At 51.5% G+C, this 18,177-nt stretch overlaps 1 protein-coding gene and 1 long non-coding RNA gene across 11 annotated transcripts in view; one reads left to right on the forward strand and one right to left on the reverse strand.

Moving 5' to 3' along the window:
- The window catches only part of PTPRF (protein tyrosine phosphatase receptor type F), an 85,683-nt gene extending 79,672 nt beyond the window's left edge, over window positions 1–6,011 (reverse strand). For 7 of the 10 annotated variants that reach the window (XM_082364032.1, XM_082364029.1, XM_082364025.1 and 4 more), the window contains exon 1: window positions 5,821–6,011. The gene's annotated coding sequence lies outside the window, so the exon portion shown is untranslated. The remainder of the gene's footprint in view (window positions 1–5,820) is intronic. The other 3 variants (XM_082364024.1, XM_082364031.1, XM_082364027.1) reach the window with 1 other exon arrangement.
- On the forward strand, window positions 4,595–15,179 carry LOC309615875. The gene is made up of 2 exons (XR_014237119.1): window positions 4,595–5,122; window positions 14,893–15,179. It is a non-coding gene; the product is annotated as an uncharacterized lncRNA (long non-coding RNA).
- The last annotated feature ends 2,998 nt before the right edge of the window (window positions 15,180–18,177 follow it).

Here is an 18,177-nt window from a genome sequence, read left to right on the forward strand (position 1 = left end):
GACCGGGCCTCAGGATGGCCGCAGGCTTCCGTCTCCCAGCCCACCGGCTTCTCCGCAAAGTTCCCTGTGGCCTCCCTGCTCCCAGCACACAGGCTGCCGGGCGGGTCTGGCCAGACAAACCAGCTTCCGTGTCCCAAACTCAAAGGCCCGTTTGTCTGGGGACGCCTGCCGGGGCCTCACAGGGCCAGATGTGAGGCTGTCAGCTCCACCGTTGCTCAGGGACCCTGGGGCAGAGGGGCAGAGTCTGAGGTAGAGAATGGGGAGGGTCCCCCAAGCCAGCTGCACTACTGCCACGCCTGAGGCCACACCAGGAGCACTGGGCTTGGCACCTGGACCTAAGCTGAGCAGGAGCCACACCTGGATAGAGGGATGTGCCCCAGATGGCCTGGAGGTGGGTCAGAGAACAGACAAAACAGGCACAGAACCTTGCACTTGGAGAGACCCTATAGCACAAATAGGATTCTAGAAGAGCCAGAACAGCACCTGGAACTACCGGTGCCCCAAAATAACCTAGGAGGGCGATCAGAATCACCTGTCAGAGTCACCAGTAGCAGCTCCCAGAACCACCCCAGACACAACAACAATCAGGGCTGCCGGCTGTGCCCAGGAGACCCACTAGAAAGCTACTCAGAAACGGCCTGACTGGTACTGGACCCAAGTTAGGAATCACTGGTTGGCACACACAAAGGCCTCATAAGGGGTGAGGTTGGCAGCCGTGACCAAGATCAGGTAAGCAGGCCTTGGCACCAAGCCGGGGCTGGCCCCTGGCAGGGCTCTCCGTCATTTGCCAAGCCTGGAACCTGGCCTGACAGCGGGACAAGGAGCAACCTGAAATCTAGAGGAGCACGGACGCCCCTCCAGAGCAGCCCTCAGGCAGCCCTGGTAGTTGCACCAGAACAGTCCCCAGAAACAGCTACAACACTGCCGAGGAGCCAAAACCATTGTTCTCAGATCTGGAGGCTGGCGACACAGAGCCTGGGTGCATCTGGACCTCAGAGGCAGACACCTCACTAGAGGGCCCAGGGCCCAGGGTGGGTTGGGGGGACAGGGAACCCAACACACCGAAGCTGCTCCTTCTCAGAATCCCCTTCCACCCACTCCCAATGTGGGGTCTCTTCCCCAGGGCTTCATCCTCTAGTCTTCTCACACCAGCCCACCTGAAGGTCAAATACACCTGAGCAACACACACAATCCCAGCGATGACATGAGGGCTGAGGGCTGGGCACTTAGGTTAGGTTAGCCAGCTAACCTAAGCTCAGAATTGCAGCTACTTTAGGTGAGCAGATGCCCAAACCTTAACAATGTCTAGTTTTTAAAGCCGCTCTCACTGAGATTCTGATGGGGATGGGTTTGCACCTCGCCCTTTGAGGATTATTACAATAACAACTGCTAACACTGAGATGGCAGTGCTTATTAGATGCCAGGCCCTATTCTAAGAACTTTCTGCATATTAACTTCAATCCTCATAACAACGCTGTGAGACATGGAACTTTGTTATACCCATTTGACAAGTGGGAAAACTGATTCAGAGATGTTAAGCAACTTGCTCAAGGTCACTCTGCTATTAAGTGGAGTTGAACCCAGCAGTTTGAAACTAGAGTCTGCGCTCCTCACCACTGAAGTTGTCTTCTCTTGAACACAGCTCTACACCCTTTCATATAACTCTCCATCCTTCCTCTGGCGCAGACCTCTCTCCCCAACTCCAGATCCTCACACACAACCACCTCCTAAAAGTCCCCCACCCGACCCTCAAATGCTCCAAGCATCTCAAAAACAACATGTCCAACCCTGAGCTCATTATCTGTGCCCCAAATCTACCTCTCATCCCCAAATCCCCGGCTCAGTAAAGGCCTCACCCACTCACTCCCAGGAACCTGGACCCCTTCCTCTTCCTCACCCCCACATCCAATAAATCATCCTGCCCTAATAAATGTGCCTTCTAAATGGCTCCATGCTACCAAGCCACAATTCTCTCTCACCTGACTTACTTGTACCCTTCTCCTCACTGGGTATCCTGTCTCCATTTACTTCCCGTAGCCACAGAATCCTCTTCCAGAAGCATGAATCTGATCATAGCACATTCCACACACACACACACCCTCAAGCTTTAATTCTTTGATATCTCCCTTTTGTGTTCTCACAGTAAAGTTACAGTAACTTAACAGGGCAATAGAGATCCTCTGTGATTTGCTGTAACTCTGAACACGCCACTAGTGATAAGATCTCTGAGTGTTTAGTCATACTGCTTTTTTTTTCTGCCTAGAGTGCCCTTTCTTCAATTGGAAAACTCCTATTCATCCCTCAAAACGCAATTCAGATAGCCCGTTTTCTTGGTCTTCTTGGAGACTCATCTCTCCTTGACCTCTGAACTCTCCCCTGCCTCGTGGTGAACTCCCCCAATCTTGTAAACTCAGCTCAGAACTGCAGCTGCTTTAGGTGAGCTGTTGCTGAGCTCAACCTCAGCAGCTCCTGAGGGGTGGGCTGCCTCTTCTACACAGTTGTTAGTTCCACAGGAAGCATGGCAGCCTGGCTGAAAGTGCCTAGCCCAAAGTCTGGCACACACTCGGCAATCAATAAGAGGTTACTGAATTGCTCTGCGTTCCCATGATGCAATCTGTTCCCCCCGGGACCATAAGCTCCTCAAGGGCAGGGCCCTGGCTGCAAGCTTGGCCCAAGAACACAGCAGTGTCAGTCACATGGGAAGCGACCGCCACTGCTGCTGATACACTGCCACACAGTCCCCTTAGATTCTCCCAACAGCCTTGGGAACTGGCCAGGGTTGGATTACCTCTCCCATTTTACAGGGGGTGAAACTGAGACTCAGGGAGGAAGGGATCTCCTCAAGGTCTCAAACTGGAAAATGAAGGGGCTGTAGCATGTGTCACAGCCTCTGTAGGAAGAGGTCTGGGTCCCATCTCTCTCTGACTAAGGGCCCTCAGTACTGGACTCCTACAGTTAGGACTGACGGGAGAAAGAGTGGAGGGAGCGCAGAGAGCCAAGGCCAGCATTTTGCTGCACATCAATACAATTCCCAAGAAAAGTAGCGAGTCTATTCTTACTGCAACCGCCCCACCCCCCCACCCCAACCGGTTCACCAGCACCCAAATCCAGCCTCCTCTCCTAGAAGCCCTGGACACCACACCCACTCTCACTACGTGCACAAGGCTGACTAGAAGGGAGGCCAGGAGCTGCAGGTGGAAGGAGGGAGGAAGGAATTGTATGAAAACAATTTCCTTGTTAAAGGAAATAAAAGAGGGAAGAGAAAGAGCAAATGGAAAAGAAAACAGAAATACAGAGACATTTCAAATGTCTCTGAGCAAGCAAAAATGTGCGAGAAAGTGTGTGCACAAGATTCCCTGGTGGCGCAGTGGTTAAGAATCCGCTTGCCAATGCAGGGGACATGAGTTTGAGCCCTGGTCCGGGAAGATCCCACATGCCGCAGAGCAACTAAGCCCATGAGCCACAACTACTGAGTCCACGCGCCACAGCTACTGAAGCCCGCGCGCCTAGAACCCGTGCTCCACAACAAGAGAAGCCACCACAAGGAGAAGCCCACGCACCGCAACGAAGAGTAGCCCCCACTCGCCACAACTAGAGAAAGCCCGCGCGCAGCAACAAAGACCCAACACAACCAAAAATAAATAAATAAATAAATGTATTTTAAAAAAAAAAAAAGAATGCATGAGGCTGCAAGTGTGCACACACCCTCCCTGGACTGTGCATAGGGGTGCAGTGAGAGCACAAGCAAGCACACAGACCGGTACATGGGTGTGCAAGCACAGCAGATTTCTGAGCTCTGGCTGCCATGCAGGCCCAAGTGTGCAAGTGGGAGGGCATTCAGGAGACAAGTGGATGTGGAGTGGGGGTGAGGGGTGGGAGGGTGAGCTGAGTGTGTAAATGAGAGGGGTGTGAGTGTGTGGCCTGGGCCTGGGGCTGCGGATGTGGAGGGCTGCGCCTGGGGAGGTACACCTGCTCCTTCTTGAAGCCCTGGGCTCATTCATATAATCAGTGAAAAACGGGGATTTTCTTGCTTCCTGAAGCAGGCGTTGATAAGGAGCCAAGCATAGAATTGCCTGAGATTTTCTGACAGAACCCTGCTCTGGATCCCAATGGATCCCTCATGCTTCTCAAAGGATCCCTCAGCAGATCTCCTTCCTTCTCAGGGGATCCCTCACCATTGAGGATCCCCCTGGAAGCATCAGCCGTTGATCCTTTTCCAGGCCTCACACCCCAATGCACTTCTAGGGATTCTCTGGCCAGATCCCGCACCAGGTCACTCTGGATCCCTGCCCCCATCTGCTCAGGAGCCAAAGTGGAGCCTTCATCACCAACACTCAGCAGTCCAGCCTCCCAGGCCTGCCCCGCTGCCCCCAGGGGAATCCAGAGGACCACCTCCCCCATCCCCTCCTGCCAGCAGCCTCCCTTCCTTTTCACAGCTCAGACAGGTACCGGGCTCCCACCCACCAACCTGCTCCAACTCGGGGCCCTGCACTGGGGGTGGGGGGGTGTTGAAAACGGGAGAAAAACTAGCCCCTCCCCCACCCTGGGGTGGAAGAACCAGAGGGGCAGCATTCCAGAGAAACAGTGAGGAGGCCAGCCAGCAGAGGGGAGGCAGAGACTCCAGTCAGTGGGAGACAGAGACATCAAGAGACCAGCGAGAGACACGACAGAGACCCGGGAAGGGAGACCCAGTGATGGGGGAGGGAGCACAGAGAGACCTGGGAAGAGAGAAAAGACACCCGGGCAGAGCACAGAGAGACCCGGGGAGAGAACACAGAGACCCAGCAAAGAGCACAGAGAGCCGGGAGAAAGAACAGAGAGAACAGGGAGACCCTGAGAGAGTCGCAGCCAGCTGAGAGACTCCAGGATTACTGGGGCGGGGGAGGGGGTGCGGTGGGGATAAGACTGGGAGGCCGTGACACAGGGAGACAGAGATACAGAGACGTTGAAGGGCACAGAGAGACACCGACACACGGAGGGAAACGGAGAAAGAAGCTGAGACAGACAGGATCGTGGGCCAGCGATGAGGACCGGGGCACACACCAGCACGGGACGGGACGCGGGGCGGCGACTGAGTGAACTTTCCGGAGCGGGTCCGAGTGGACACGTCCTCACGGGACAGGTCGCTCCAGGGCCTTCGGGTCTTGGCACCCGGGTGGGGGCGGGGACAGCCCGACCCGGCCCCTCCCTCCCCAGCCCGCGCCGGCGACCCCGCGGGGTGGGGGGTTCCAAACTCGCGCTCCGCGCACCCCGGGACCGCACGTGCGCCCGAGCCGCGAGCGAGACGGAGGCGCGGCGGCTGCGGATCCCCCGCCGGCTGGGAGGGGGCGCCTGTGCGGCGGGGGCGCGGCCTGGACCCGCCCGGAGCTGGGGTGGCTGAGGGAGGTTGAGGGCCGCCCCCGGAGCGCGTCCGCGCCGGTAGTAGGGGGAGACAAGGCGGGACCCAGGAGTGGGAGCACGGATGCAAAAGGGAAACTTTGCGCTGGGTGGGGGGGCGCGGGCTGCGGCTCAGGTGCGGCGGGAGGGAGGGGGAAAGGGGGAGGAAGGGAAAGGCGGCGAGGGGCGGCGGGGAGCTAGCCAGCCGGCGGCGGGGTGGGGGGGCGCGTCTGCCGCGGGGTAACGCGGGGAGGAGCCGCCGGGCTTGGTGGTGGGCTTAGCCGAGGCTGCGGGCGCGGCAGGTGGGGGCGCGGCCCGGCCTAATCGGCACCCCCAGCCCCCCGGGACCGCCCCCAGCTCCGCTCGGCGGACGCGGAGAGAGGGCGGGGGAGTGGGAAAGGACGGATGCGGAGGGGACTGGAAGGGGGCCCGGGGGTCACTCACCGCCTATCCAGGGGCCGTCGGTCCGCATGTCCCCCCCAAGCCGCTGGGGCCGCTGCTCCCTCTCCTCTTCTGCCGCCGCCGCCACCGAATCCCACTCCCGCCACCGCCACTCAAGCTAGAGCTGGAGCCGGAGCCGGAGCCGCCGCCTCTGCCGCCGCCGCCACCGCTCCCGCCGCTCCCGCGCCAGCTCCAGCCGCGCGCCCGCGCCCGCGCCCCTGCCCCTGCCGTGCGCGTCCCCGGCGCCGCCCCTCCCCTCGTGCACTCTCGCTCGTAGAGCGACTGAGACGCGTAGGCCCGACGAGGCCTCAACCCAACCCTGAGCCTAAACCGACCCGGGCTCCAGTACCGAAACGGAACCCCAAAATGAGCATGGACAGACCCAAACTCCCATACGAAGTCTGGATCCTATTAGAGGCTCCCAATCCAAATATGAACCTGATACTACTCTAGGACCCCATTCCCTCGATGTGAACCTGATAACCGAGCCCAGGCCCACCCCCAAACTCAATAGTGAGTCCAAACCCCTAAATCTGCCCCGAAATTGGCTCAAGTAATAATTTTTAATCCGAACCCCTATATTGACCTCAAATACCAATTCTGACTCTAAACCCCTTTATCACCTCTACTTGATAGTGACCCCATCACCAACCCTGGTCCTTAAATTTAAATGGACCCCACTACCAACGCTGAGCCCTGATCCCTGTATGAACCCTAAAGTCCAATGGCTCCCTTCTTATGGACCCCAGCACTCTTTTCTGAACCCCAAGCCTTACATAAACCTCTAATACTGCAGTCCTAATCCCAGGTCAACACCAACACCCTTTCTGAACTGGGATTGAGATACCAGAAAAGGACCCTAATACAAATACTGACCTCAAACCTCATCCATATAGGGGCCCATTTAAGACCCTACATTGTCTCACCTCTAATGGTAATCTTGGAACCCAAGATTTATGAGACTGGCTTTGCAGAAACTCCACACTAATCCACTCAATCCCCATACTCACTCTACTTCTCTGACCCGATGTCAACCCCAGAGCCTGGCCAACACCTCAATATCTACACCAATTCCAACTGTGAACCTGAGTCACATTGTGAGTTGGCCCTTGAGTTCAGGACTTGATAATGTCCCCCAAGCCTGATATAAACCTCAGTATTGAGTTTCTGACTCCTCATATCAAACTCAGTTGCTGACCCTATAAATTTCTGGGCTAAACCAATAACTTACCGGAAGATTTATTCCAAGTCCTAACTCAGGAACTTGGTGAGCTCCAAACCAAGAGCCACACCTTGGCACCAAAGCCTCTGGCCCCAGACCTATCGTCCAGTCCGTGCCACACCAGCCGTCTCCTGCCTGCCCCCCTCATGAAAGACGGGGTGCCTACCCCTACTGCCCTAGGTAAAGTGAGGACCCCTATGGGATCTCTGATCTATGGAGTCTCTGTGATACCACTGTGAGTCTGGAGGTTAGGTGAGAAAGTTTGGGGATTGTTGAGGCATCTGGACTTGGGGATCACAGTGTAATGTGCAGGGCAGGGGTAGAGGTGGGGGTCTAGGGATCTGGGCTGAGGGGTCAAGTTCTGGTTATCACCTAATTCACTACCTGCATTTGCCTTGGACTTGGATTTAGAAACGGTGCGTGTGCGCCCCCTGGTGTGTGAGAAGGGGATGGGACTGGCTCCAGTGATTCTGGGCAAACAGTTAGATCCGGATTCCGGATGACAAACGGATCAAAAATGAACATTCCTAGTCCGTGGTTTTTTTATCCATTGGTAATTTTGGTGTATTGTGGAGGAGACATTACAAATTTTGTGCATCTTTAGACGTTTTGGCCTGTTTTTTCAGTATTGGAGTGGGTTTAGGCTTTCGGGGGGTGGGATTCTTCTAAATTTAAAAAAGTATGCTTTTTGGCCAGTGATGCCTGCTCATTGCTGACTGGTGAAAACAGTTCCTCTTGGCTTCAATGGCCTACACTCTCCTCCCTGGCTACCGTTTCTCAATCTCTTTTACCATCTTCTGCTCCTCCTGAGGTCTATCCTAGGCCGTCCCTTCTTCCCCTCTGCCTCTTGTCCCTTGGACCGTCTCTACCACCACCAACCAAATGCTGATGACTTCCAAATCTCTGTCTGCAGTGTGGGCCTCTCTTCTGAGCTCAGGACCCATATATCCAAGAGTCTTCTCTAGATCACTCCCCAGATGTTCGTCAGGTAAACTGAATTCACCCTCTCTCCTGCTGCCCCAGCAGCAACACTTCATTCACTCAGTCACTGGGCCAGAAACAGGGCACCTTCCCTCCTGCACCCTCATCTAATGCAACCTGCAAATCTTGAAATGTAAAAAGGGACTAGAGATCATCCCAGAGGGAGGTGGGCAGGAGTCGGGGATGGAGAGAGAAAGATGGGGGGGAGGGGAAGAGATGGGAGAGAGACAGAGACAGAGAGCTTCTGACTTTTGGGTTTTGGTTCACACAAAATCAAGTTGGTCATAAAATCTCTCACACATAGTCATAAAAAACGCCCCTTAAGGCTTACTCTGTGTTGAGTAGGGTCAGTACCCTGGAACCAATGGTACCTATTTAGAACCATCACTTCCTCCAGGGAGCCACCTCTAACCCCTGGCTGAGTTGAGGGCTTGCCTGCCCTAACTGTAAACACTGGGTGTCACCACCATCAGTATCTGTGTCTGTCCCCACCCCCCCGCCCCACACCTTATAGGTTGTGGGTTCCTTGAGGGTAGGGCAGGAGGGATGAGCCTGCCTTGTCCACTGCCATATCCCAGGGGCCCGTACTGGGCCCTGATACACAAAAGGTGCTCAGTACATATTTGTTAAAGGAATAAAAAGATAGCTTTTCCTCTTCTGTGCTCAGGGACCATCAGACATAAGTGACCAGGTGGGGAAAGCTCCCTGACCAAGCCTCAGAGCTCGTCCACACCTGGGGCTTCTGTTGGCCTGGCATGCCCTGAGAGGGGCTTGTGGTGTTTGCTGACCTGTGTGCCTGCAGGCTGGGCCTCAGTGGGTCTGCAGCTCTGGCAGCCTAGTTCCCTCTGTCCAGCACTGCCTAATCTGTGAACTAAATACTTGGAAGGCCCGTGGGCCAGGGGCCTTACACTCCTATGGCTGAAGTCAGCAGACCCACTCATTGCTGGGCCAACCAGCCTCCTGCTTCAACCCTCACAGGGACAGAGGGTTCTCAGAATCTCAAGCCATTGGTCTCTAGCCCCCTGCTCACCCACCTTTCAGTACCACGTGTGGTCAGGTGTTTGCTGAGTTGCGGTGTGAGAGTGGCTGCAAGCAGCCTGCCCAGATCTCAGTGTGCCCAGCACCTGGAACTGGACACAAGGCCGAAGTAAAGGAACCAGAGGCGCAGGCCCTGGGGCCACACAGACAAGAGCCTCAGGTGGCTGGGCCTGTGAATGCCTGAGAGTGGTGGAAAGAGAGGAGCCAAGGCTCTGTCCAGACTGCCAAACTCTGAGCTCGGGGTCCATGTGGACTTGACCCGCTGCTCTGCTCCTGGGCCTGGCAGGGAGGGACGTCCTTGTGCTCATCTGTGAAGGCTGAGTGCTACCACATGGTAGATCTGTGTCTGTCGGGCTCCAGCCCCAGGGGGCAGGGTAAGGGGAGAGCCAGATGTCAGCTCCCACTCACTGTTCACCCTTTGCCCAGGTCCCAGGCTCACTGGACACTGCTCAAACTTATGACGTAAATACAACTCTTAGTCATCTCTTAGTTGGTCTAAATCAAATTAAATTCAGCTTGAGTCCCTGCCCAGCAGATCTGTGAGAATTCCATATCACTCACAGCTCTCCTTCACCTCCCTCCAATGGTCCAAGAATGCCGGGGGCTTGCACAGCCCCAAAGATGCTCAGTCTGTGCTCCTCTTTGCAGAGAAAGGCTGAGGTCTATTTCAGGCCGGCGCTGCCATTGCAGACATTAGTCGTCCCTGCTGTGGGCCTCCCACTGTTTGTCCCCCATCTTCAGGGCCACTCCCCCATCCCTGCCTCTTTATGGGGGTCTCTCCCGTAAACCCTCAAAGTTGCAGCCCTTAGACCTTGGCATTTGCAGTCACACACAGCCATTTTCCGGGGCGGGGTGGGGGGGGGCGGTGCATGCCAGGGTGGGACGGGGAATGCCCGTCCTCCTGCCCCTCTCTTCCATACTGGAGAATCAACTCCCTAAGACGCGGTGGTGTTCTCCCTCTCAGCCCAAAGGACTCAGACGCCAGCACCGCAAAACAGTCTGTGTACCATCTCAGGTGTGGAGTGGGAGGGAAAAGGCCCAGGCCCTAGAACACGAATGCCTGGCTAATGCCTTTCACTCCTTCCTAGTGAGTCACTACATGGGGGGCGGGGGGTGTGAATGAGACGGGAGTTAATGTCTCAATAGAACACTCCGCTGATGGCTTCCCCTCAAGCTTCTCTGAGAAAACAGAGGCTACCGGGGAGGACATCTCCATCCCCCCACGATCAAATCCACAAATCCACCCCATCTACTCCTTCCTCTCTCTCTCCCTCCTGAGATGCGCCCTGCCATGACAGGGGCTGACCCCACCTGCCTCCTCTTTACTGTACCATTCCCATCGACTTGCAGTCATGCTCAAGTCTCTCCCATCCTAAAAAGTTCCCTCCCTGGACCCCACCGGCCTGTCCAGAGTGGGAAGGATGGAGCGTTTCTCTGTTCTCCTTCACAGCAAACCCAAGAGCTGTTGACACAGGGAGCCTCCACCCTCCCGTCTCCTGTACACACTCAGCCCACTATGACACAGCTTTTGGGACCAACGCCCCTCTGAAATTGCTCTTGACATGATGACTATTCACCTCCCTTTTGCCCAATCCAACGACCTTGCCTGTTTGCAGCTTAGTGGACCTCTCAGTGGCCTTTGCTACTTCAGTCCCTTCAGTGTCAGCACACACAGACCAGCTCCTGACCTCCTTGTCGAATCCCCATCTGCAGGCCACTGGGTCACCTGTTCATACCATCACCTGCTGGGCCTCGTCCCGTCCCTCACCGCACCACCTGCTCAGGTGACCTCAAGATGAGATAACTGTTGGGTCTCCTCAGACCTCTCTGCCGTGGGCCTCTTTGTGTTCTCCTAATGCATCTGCTCTCTCCTTCCTTTGCTTTTCTTCTTGTCCCACCTGGATGTCAAGGCCTAACATTTTAATAACACTCTTGTCAATACCCCGAGCCCCTTTGCCTCTCTGCCTTTTGATCGTATCCGTCTGGCAAGCCCCCAGCTCCGGATGAGCCTTCCTATCTGCATTCTTGTGCTGTGCTCAAACAGCCAAGGAACTCCACAGGTCAGAGTGATGTTCCCATAAATCATAACTGCTGACTGCATATGGGCCCTCGACATATTTCTCCCGTCAGCTTGGAACCCCCCTCTCTGCAGCTGGCTGTTTTCAACCTTTGCCATTTTCTCTTTAGGCCTCCAACCAGCCCATTTTCTCCTTGCCGGCAGATGTGACCTCGACTGCTCCTTTACAGGATTAAAGCCACAGACAGGAACACCCCCCTGCCCCCCCCCCGCCACCCAGTTTCCTACTAACACAGTCACACATCTCCCTACACCTGCCCCCTCTCCTGCTGCCTCAGAGGAAGCACTCCTCCTCCTATCTCAGGCTAGGGCGGCTGCCCATCCTTGACTCCCTAGCCCCTGCGGCTTCTCTATCCATTATCCTCTCCCTCTCTGAGCTCTCCTTCCCACCAACCTGCCCCTGCAACCTTAACCCTGGCTCCCTCCCCCACTGTTGGCCGTTGGACATTCCTGTCCACTCCAACATTCAGTCATATATTGCTTTCATCTTCCACTACTTCCCCAAAACATGATATTTGAGCTAGGACCTCCATGTCTCAAAATTGGATGGGCATCTTTCCCAGTATTCATCTTATTAGACCTCCTGATTATTCAACTCCTAAAACATTAGCTTCTTTGACTCCCTTGACACCATACCCTCCTGGTTTGTCTCTTAACTCCTTGGTCTCCTTCTCAGTCTTCTCTGCAGGGTCACCCTCCTCCCTTAAATGCTGGTGTTCCTCAAGCCCATTCCTAGGCCTTTCCTCCTCTCACTGTGGACCCTCCCTGGTGATCTCATCCATGCTATAGCTTCAGTTACCGTTCATCTGCTGATGATTCACACCTTTATGTCTCCAGCCTGGAGAACTTCCTGTCTAAGCTCCCGACCAGCAGGAGCCTAGCCAATGGCTTCATCATCTCCACCTCCATTTCTCAGAGGACCTCAACCGCAACACGTCTGAGACCTAACTCATGGTCCTCATTCTCTCACCTTCCCAGTGTTCTCTTTCTCAGTGGATGGTACCATTGTCCACCTAACAGGCAAGCCAGAATCCTAGGAACCATCACCAAATCCTGTTAATTTTACCTCCAAAGCATCTCTGTAATCTACTCTTACCTCTTATCTGGATTCCTACAGTGGCTCCTAATTGATCCTACTGTGTCTACCCTGTCCTTATCCAGTCTTATCACGTCACTCACTTCCCTTTAAAAACCTTCTAATGACTTCCAATTGCTCCTGGGATAAAGAGCCAACCCATTAACAAGTACTAAATGCCCTCCCCTTGCCCGCCTTCCAGCACCAGTCCAGCATCACGCTCCCCGCTGCTCAGTGCCCTCCAGCTGCACGGGCTTCCTTTCAATTCCTCAGACACACATATGTGCCCCCACCCATCTCAACCACCAGGCCTTTGCACATTCTTTCTAGAAGACTTTTCTACTCCATCACTTCACTTTTTAATTCATTCTTCACTTTTCGCTCAAGCATCATTTCCTTGGGGCAACCTTCCCTGATGTAGGTCAGCGTTGTTTGTTACACATTCTTACTGTGTCCTGTTTCTTCCATATATAATTATATTACATACATATCTCTCTGAGCCCCTCACCCTGTGTGGGAGGTGGGTGGAGTCCATGGGGGTTCCAGGCCATGTGGGCATTGGGATTCATAAGCGTCGTGGGGGACTTCCCTGGTGGTCCAGTGGCTAAGGCGTTATGCTCCCAAGGCAGGGGGCCCGGGTTTGATCCCTGGTCAGGGAACTAGATCCCACATGCCATAACTAAGAGTTCGCGTGCCACAACTAAAGATCCCGCATGCCGCAAAGAAGATCCCGCACGTGGCAACTAAGGTCCCACGTGCCGCAACTAAGACCCGGTGCAGCCAAATAAATAAATAAATATTTAAAAAAGTAAGTGTAGTGGGGGCTTCTGACCAGGGGCTTGGAGCTGCACAGGTGTATATCATGGACACCTCCACATTTCCAAGGGCTCCCCACAAGCTGCCAATGACACTGGATGTCCCAGGCTGAACTGGCCCCAGTCAGGACAGACCAGTTGCTAGGGGCAGGCCAGCATTTGGAGACATACAGACCTGGTCTGAATTATACCTGGGGCACTTACTAGCTGTCTGGTCTTGGGCAAATTACTTCTCTGCCTAAGCCTCACTTTCCTCTTCTGTAAAAAGGGGGTACTACTTACTTTGCAGCATTGTAAAAATGACATAAAATTGTGTTTGTAAAGAGCTTCATCTGCGCTTCACATCACAGGTTCTTGAAAATAGAAGGTATTTGATGATTATTAGAATTAGCATAATCAAGCCTCTAAAAGCATCGGTTTGGAGGGCCATTTAAAAGCTAATCCCACTGGGTCCCATATCCTGGTAATCCTCAGCTACTGTCTGAATGAGAGCCAGCTTCATCATTCATCAACCTCCTTCTGCACTTTGTCCCCCCTCATCCAACTTTTCACTGCTCCCTCCCCAGCCTTCCCCTATAGCCCTCTGTATACCCTCAGCCTCTTCAGAAGTCCTTCCTCCAATTCCTGCCTCACTGAGGACCCAGCAACTATCTCCAGGGAAGCTGCCATTCTCCACAAGTGCAGAGTAAAGAGGCCGGGGCAGAGCCTTCCCTCTCACAAAAGCCACTCCCAGATCATATTCCTTCAGCCTCTCAGAAAAATTCCTGCTCATTTAAGGTTCATGCCATCTGGCTCTTGAAATTCATTAATTCAACCAAGATTTATTGAGTGCTTTTTCCTCTTTCTCTACCCTACCTTCTTTCTGAAAAGGCTTGGGTGACATTAAAAACGTAATATAAGATGCTTGGTACATAGTAGGACTCTAGTATATTTGTGAATAAATGAATACATTTAAAAATGTTACATAGAAGTTCCCCTCTCCCCAATCCCCCCTTCAGAGGTTTCATCTAACATAAACAGAGAAGTAGAAGGTTTAGTCTTAGACCTCCCTTGAGTTGTTCCATTAGAAGCTGGTGCACCAATTTAAATGTTCTTCTAAGCTCTGCAGGGGATCACATCTCATAATGCTAGTCACCACCTGGAGCCTGGGATGTAGATAACTCAAGAACACTTTGCTTCCTCCCCTTGAACCCCAACAAAGAGGTGGGAGGTGGAGCAAGCCCCCTGCCCCTTCACCACGGCACCTTTTTGTTCTCTGCAAGACCATTATATGAGGCTGAGTTGCCATATGTGACTTGCTCTAATGCAGGGAAGGGCAGCTTAAATGAATTACAATGCAGAAAGAGAAAAGTTACAGCTGGGTAATAACTAGGAGTTTCCCTGAGACCAGAGAGAAAAGTATCTCAGGAATCAAATGCTGGACTTCCCTGGCCGTCCACTGGTTAAGAAAACACCGCGCTTCCACTGCAGCGGGCGGGGGTTCTATCCCTGGTCCAGGAACTAAGATCCCGCATGCCGCGTGGCACGGCCAAAAAAAAAAAAAAAAGAAAAAGAAAAAAAAAAATCAAATGCTAACTTCACTCTCCTGCCCTCCTTTATACAGGTTTTCTCTAAACTGCATCCTTCATCAGCTCTCCCTTGCAACTGAGAAAATCCCTTCCTTCCCCACCAGGATGGGGGTCTAACTCCCTGGATCTCTTCCCTTCCCCCATTCAGTTCCCCAAGATAACTCCTGAGTCATATCTGCAGACTTCATCAAGTTGATCAGTAATGCTCAAATTGACACCTCCTCCCAAAGATTATTCTTGTGGGGAAGGGCTTTGGCATTCTACTTCCCATTCTTCAAGGTGGGTTTCTTTTCTTCAAGGGCCCTGGTCCAGGAAGATCCCACATGCCGCAAAGCAACTCAGCCCGTGCACCACAACTACTGTGCCTGCGCTCTAGAGCCCACGAGCCACAGCTACTGAAGCCCATGCGCCAAGAGCCCGTGCTGCGCAACAAGAGAAGCCACCACAATGAGAAGCCCGTGCACCACAACAAAGAGTAGCCCCCACTCGCCACAGCTAGAGAGAAGCCCACGCACAGCAACGAAGACCCAATGCAGCCAAAAAAATAATAATAAAATAAAATGAAAATATTCTTTTCAATATTCAATATCCGTACTGGTTTCCTTAAATATTGAAGTTGCTAAACAGATACATTCATACCCATAGCTCAAAGATTTTACTTCTTAGGTCTAGTACATTCTAAAACCATATTGAGAAAGGAAATAATTCCTTAACGGCCTCATAATTAGCATCGTGTCTTCCCTTTTCCCTGGGAATCAGTAAATCCAATTATTGTGGCAAGACTAGAATGTCTGTTCCTTTCTTGATCCCCTTTGGGATTTGTTTGAATAAGAATATGGTCATAGTCTCTTTAATGATTTCTCAGTGATTTTCACAAGTGAGGATTTGATGGCTTGATTTTAGGACGCCTCAGTTATATTCTTGCCAAGAGCTAATATCAATCTGGGGAAAGAGAAGGGGGTTGGCCTATTCTCCCAGTTAAATAAAATTGAAGTATATGAAAAGGCTGAAAAAAAAAACACCCCAAAACAAGGACAGTAATCAAGACAGTGTGATATTGGCATAAGGATAGACCTACAAATCAATGGAACAGACTTGAGAGCCCAGAAATTAACCCTTACATTTATGGTCAATTGATTTTGACAAAGGTGCCAAGACAATTCACTGGGGGAAAGGATTGTCTTTTCAACAAATGGTTCTAGGACAATTGGATATCCACATGCAAAAATATGAATTTAGACTCTTGTCTGATGCCATATTCAAAAACTAACTCAAAATGGGTCATAGACCTAAATGTAAGAGCTAAAACTATAAAACTGTTAGAAGAAAACATAGGAGTAAATCTTCAGGACTTTGGGTTAGGAAGAGTTTTTAGATATGACACTAAAACACAAGCAATATAAGAAAAAGTAATAAATTGGGCTTCACAAAAATTAAAAACTTTTCAATTCAGAAAACACCATTAAGAAAGTGAAAACATGGGCTTCCCTGGTGGCGTGGTGGTTAAGAATCTGCCTGCCAATGCAGGGGACATGGGTTCGAGCCCTGGTCCTGGAAGATCCCACATGCCACGGAGCAACTAAGCCCGCGAGCTGCAACTACTGAAGCCCGCGCCTAGAACCCATGCTCCGCAATGAGAAGTCCCCGCACAGCAAAGAAGAGTGCCCCCGCTTTCTGCAACTAGAGAAAGCCCATGTGCAGCAATGAAGACCCAACGTAGCCAAAATTAAAAAAGATAAAAAAAAAAAAAAGAAAGTGAAAACAAGTCACAGACTAGGAGAAAATATTTGTAAATCTCATGCCCGATAAAAGAATTTGTATCTAGAAAATGTAAAGGACTCTTACAACTCAATAATAAGACAAATAACTCAATTTAAAAATGGGCAAAGGGGCTTCCCTGGTGGCTCAGTGGTTAAGAATCCGCTTGCTGATGCAGGGGACACGGGTGTGATCCCTGGTTCGGGAAGATCCCACATGCCGCGGAGCAACTAAGCCCGTGTGCAACAACTACTGAGCCTGTGAGCCGCAACTACTGAGCCCACGTGCCACAACTACTGAAGCCTGCGCACCTACAGCCCGTGCTCCACAACAAGAGAAGCCACCGCAATGAGAAGCCCACACACCGCAACTAAGAGTAGCCCCTGCTCACCACAACTAGAGAAAGCCCGTGCGCAGCAATGAAGACCCAGCGCAGCCAAAAATAAATAAAATAAAATTTTTAAAAAATGGGCAAAGAATTGAACAGACATTTCACCAAAGAAGGCATACGAATGGCCAATAAGCACATAAAAAGATGCTCATCATTAGTTGTTAGGGAAATGCAAATTAAAACCACAATGAGATAGCACTACACATCAACTACAATGGCTGTGATCAAAAACACAGTCAGTAACAAGTGTTGATGAGGATGTGGAGAAACTAGAGTCTTCACACATTACTTGTGGGAACATGAAATAGTGCAGCACTTGGGAAAACAGTTTGAGATTCTTAACACAAATTTACCATGGACCCAGCAATTTCACTTCAGGGTAACAGCCCAAGAGAAATGAAAACATATGTCCACAGAACTTATATGTGAAAGTTCACAGCAGCAGTATTCACAATAGCCAAAAAGTAGAAACAACCCAAATGTTTATCAACTGGTGAATGGATAAACAGAATGTATTCTATCCGTACAGTAGAATACTATTTGGCAATGAAAAGGAATAAAGTACTAATAGATTCTACAGATGAACTTCAAAAACATTACACTCAGTGAAAGAAGCCAAAGATCACATATTATATGAATCCATGTATATAAAAAGTCCAGAAAAAACAAACCTACAGAAGCAGAGAGTAGATTAGTGGTTGCCGGTGGGAATGTGGAGTGACTAGAAATGAGTGCAAGGATTCTTTTCGAGGTGATGGAAATGTTTTGCGGCCATAGTTACACAATTCTGTAAATTTACTAAGAATCATTTAACGCTACACACACACACACACACACACACACACACACACACACACACACACACAGTGAAGAAAGAGAAAAATTATAGCTGGGTAATAACTGGGATTTTCCCTGAGACCAGAGAGAAAAGTATCTCAAGAATCAAATGAGGGTTTCACTCTCCTACCCTCCTTTATACAGGTTTTCTCTGAACTGCATCCTTTGTCAACTCCCCCTTGCAACACAGAAAATCCCTTCCTTCCCCACTGGGATGGAGGTCTAACTCCCTAGATCCCTTCCCTTCCCCCATTCAGTTCCCCAAGATAACTTGTAAGTCATGTCTTCAGCCTTCAGCAAGTTGATCAGTAATGCTCAAGTTGGCACCTCCTTATGGGGAAGGGTGTTGACATTCTATATCCCATCCCATATAAGACAACAGGGTAGGAAAAAAATAAATGGAACTGAGGGTGATGTTAGTATCCAAGGGTACGTAAGGTAGAGGTGGGCTCTAAATTTGGCTATGCTTTCTGACAGCCAAAGGGGAAAAGGAAACAAATTGAGTATGCAATTTAATCTTGTCTTTAAGATTAAAAACAAAACAAGACTAACTGGTTAAGAGCAGCTTTGCTTTTTCAGTTCCTTAGACCTGAGAAAA

Source organism: Balaenoptera borealis (genome assembly GCF_965194805.1).
Source record: "Balaenoptera borealis genome assembly, chromosome: 1".
Classification (NCBI taxonomy): Eukaryota; Metazoa; Chordata; class Mammalia; order Artiodactyla; family Balaenopteridae; genus Balaenoptera; species Balaenoptera borealis.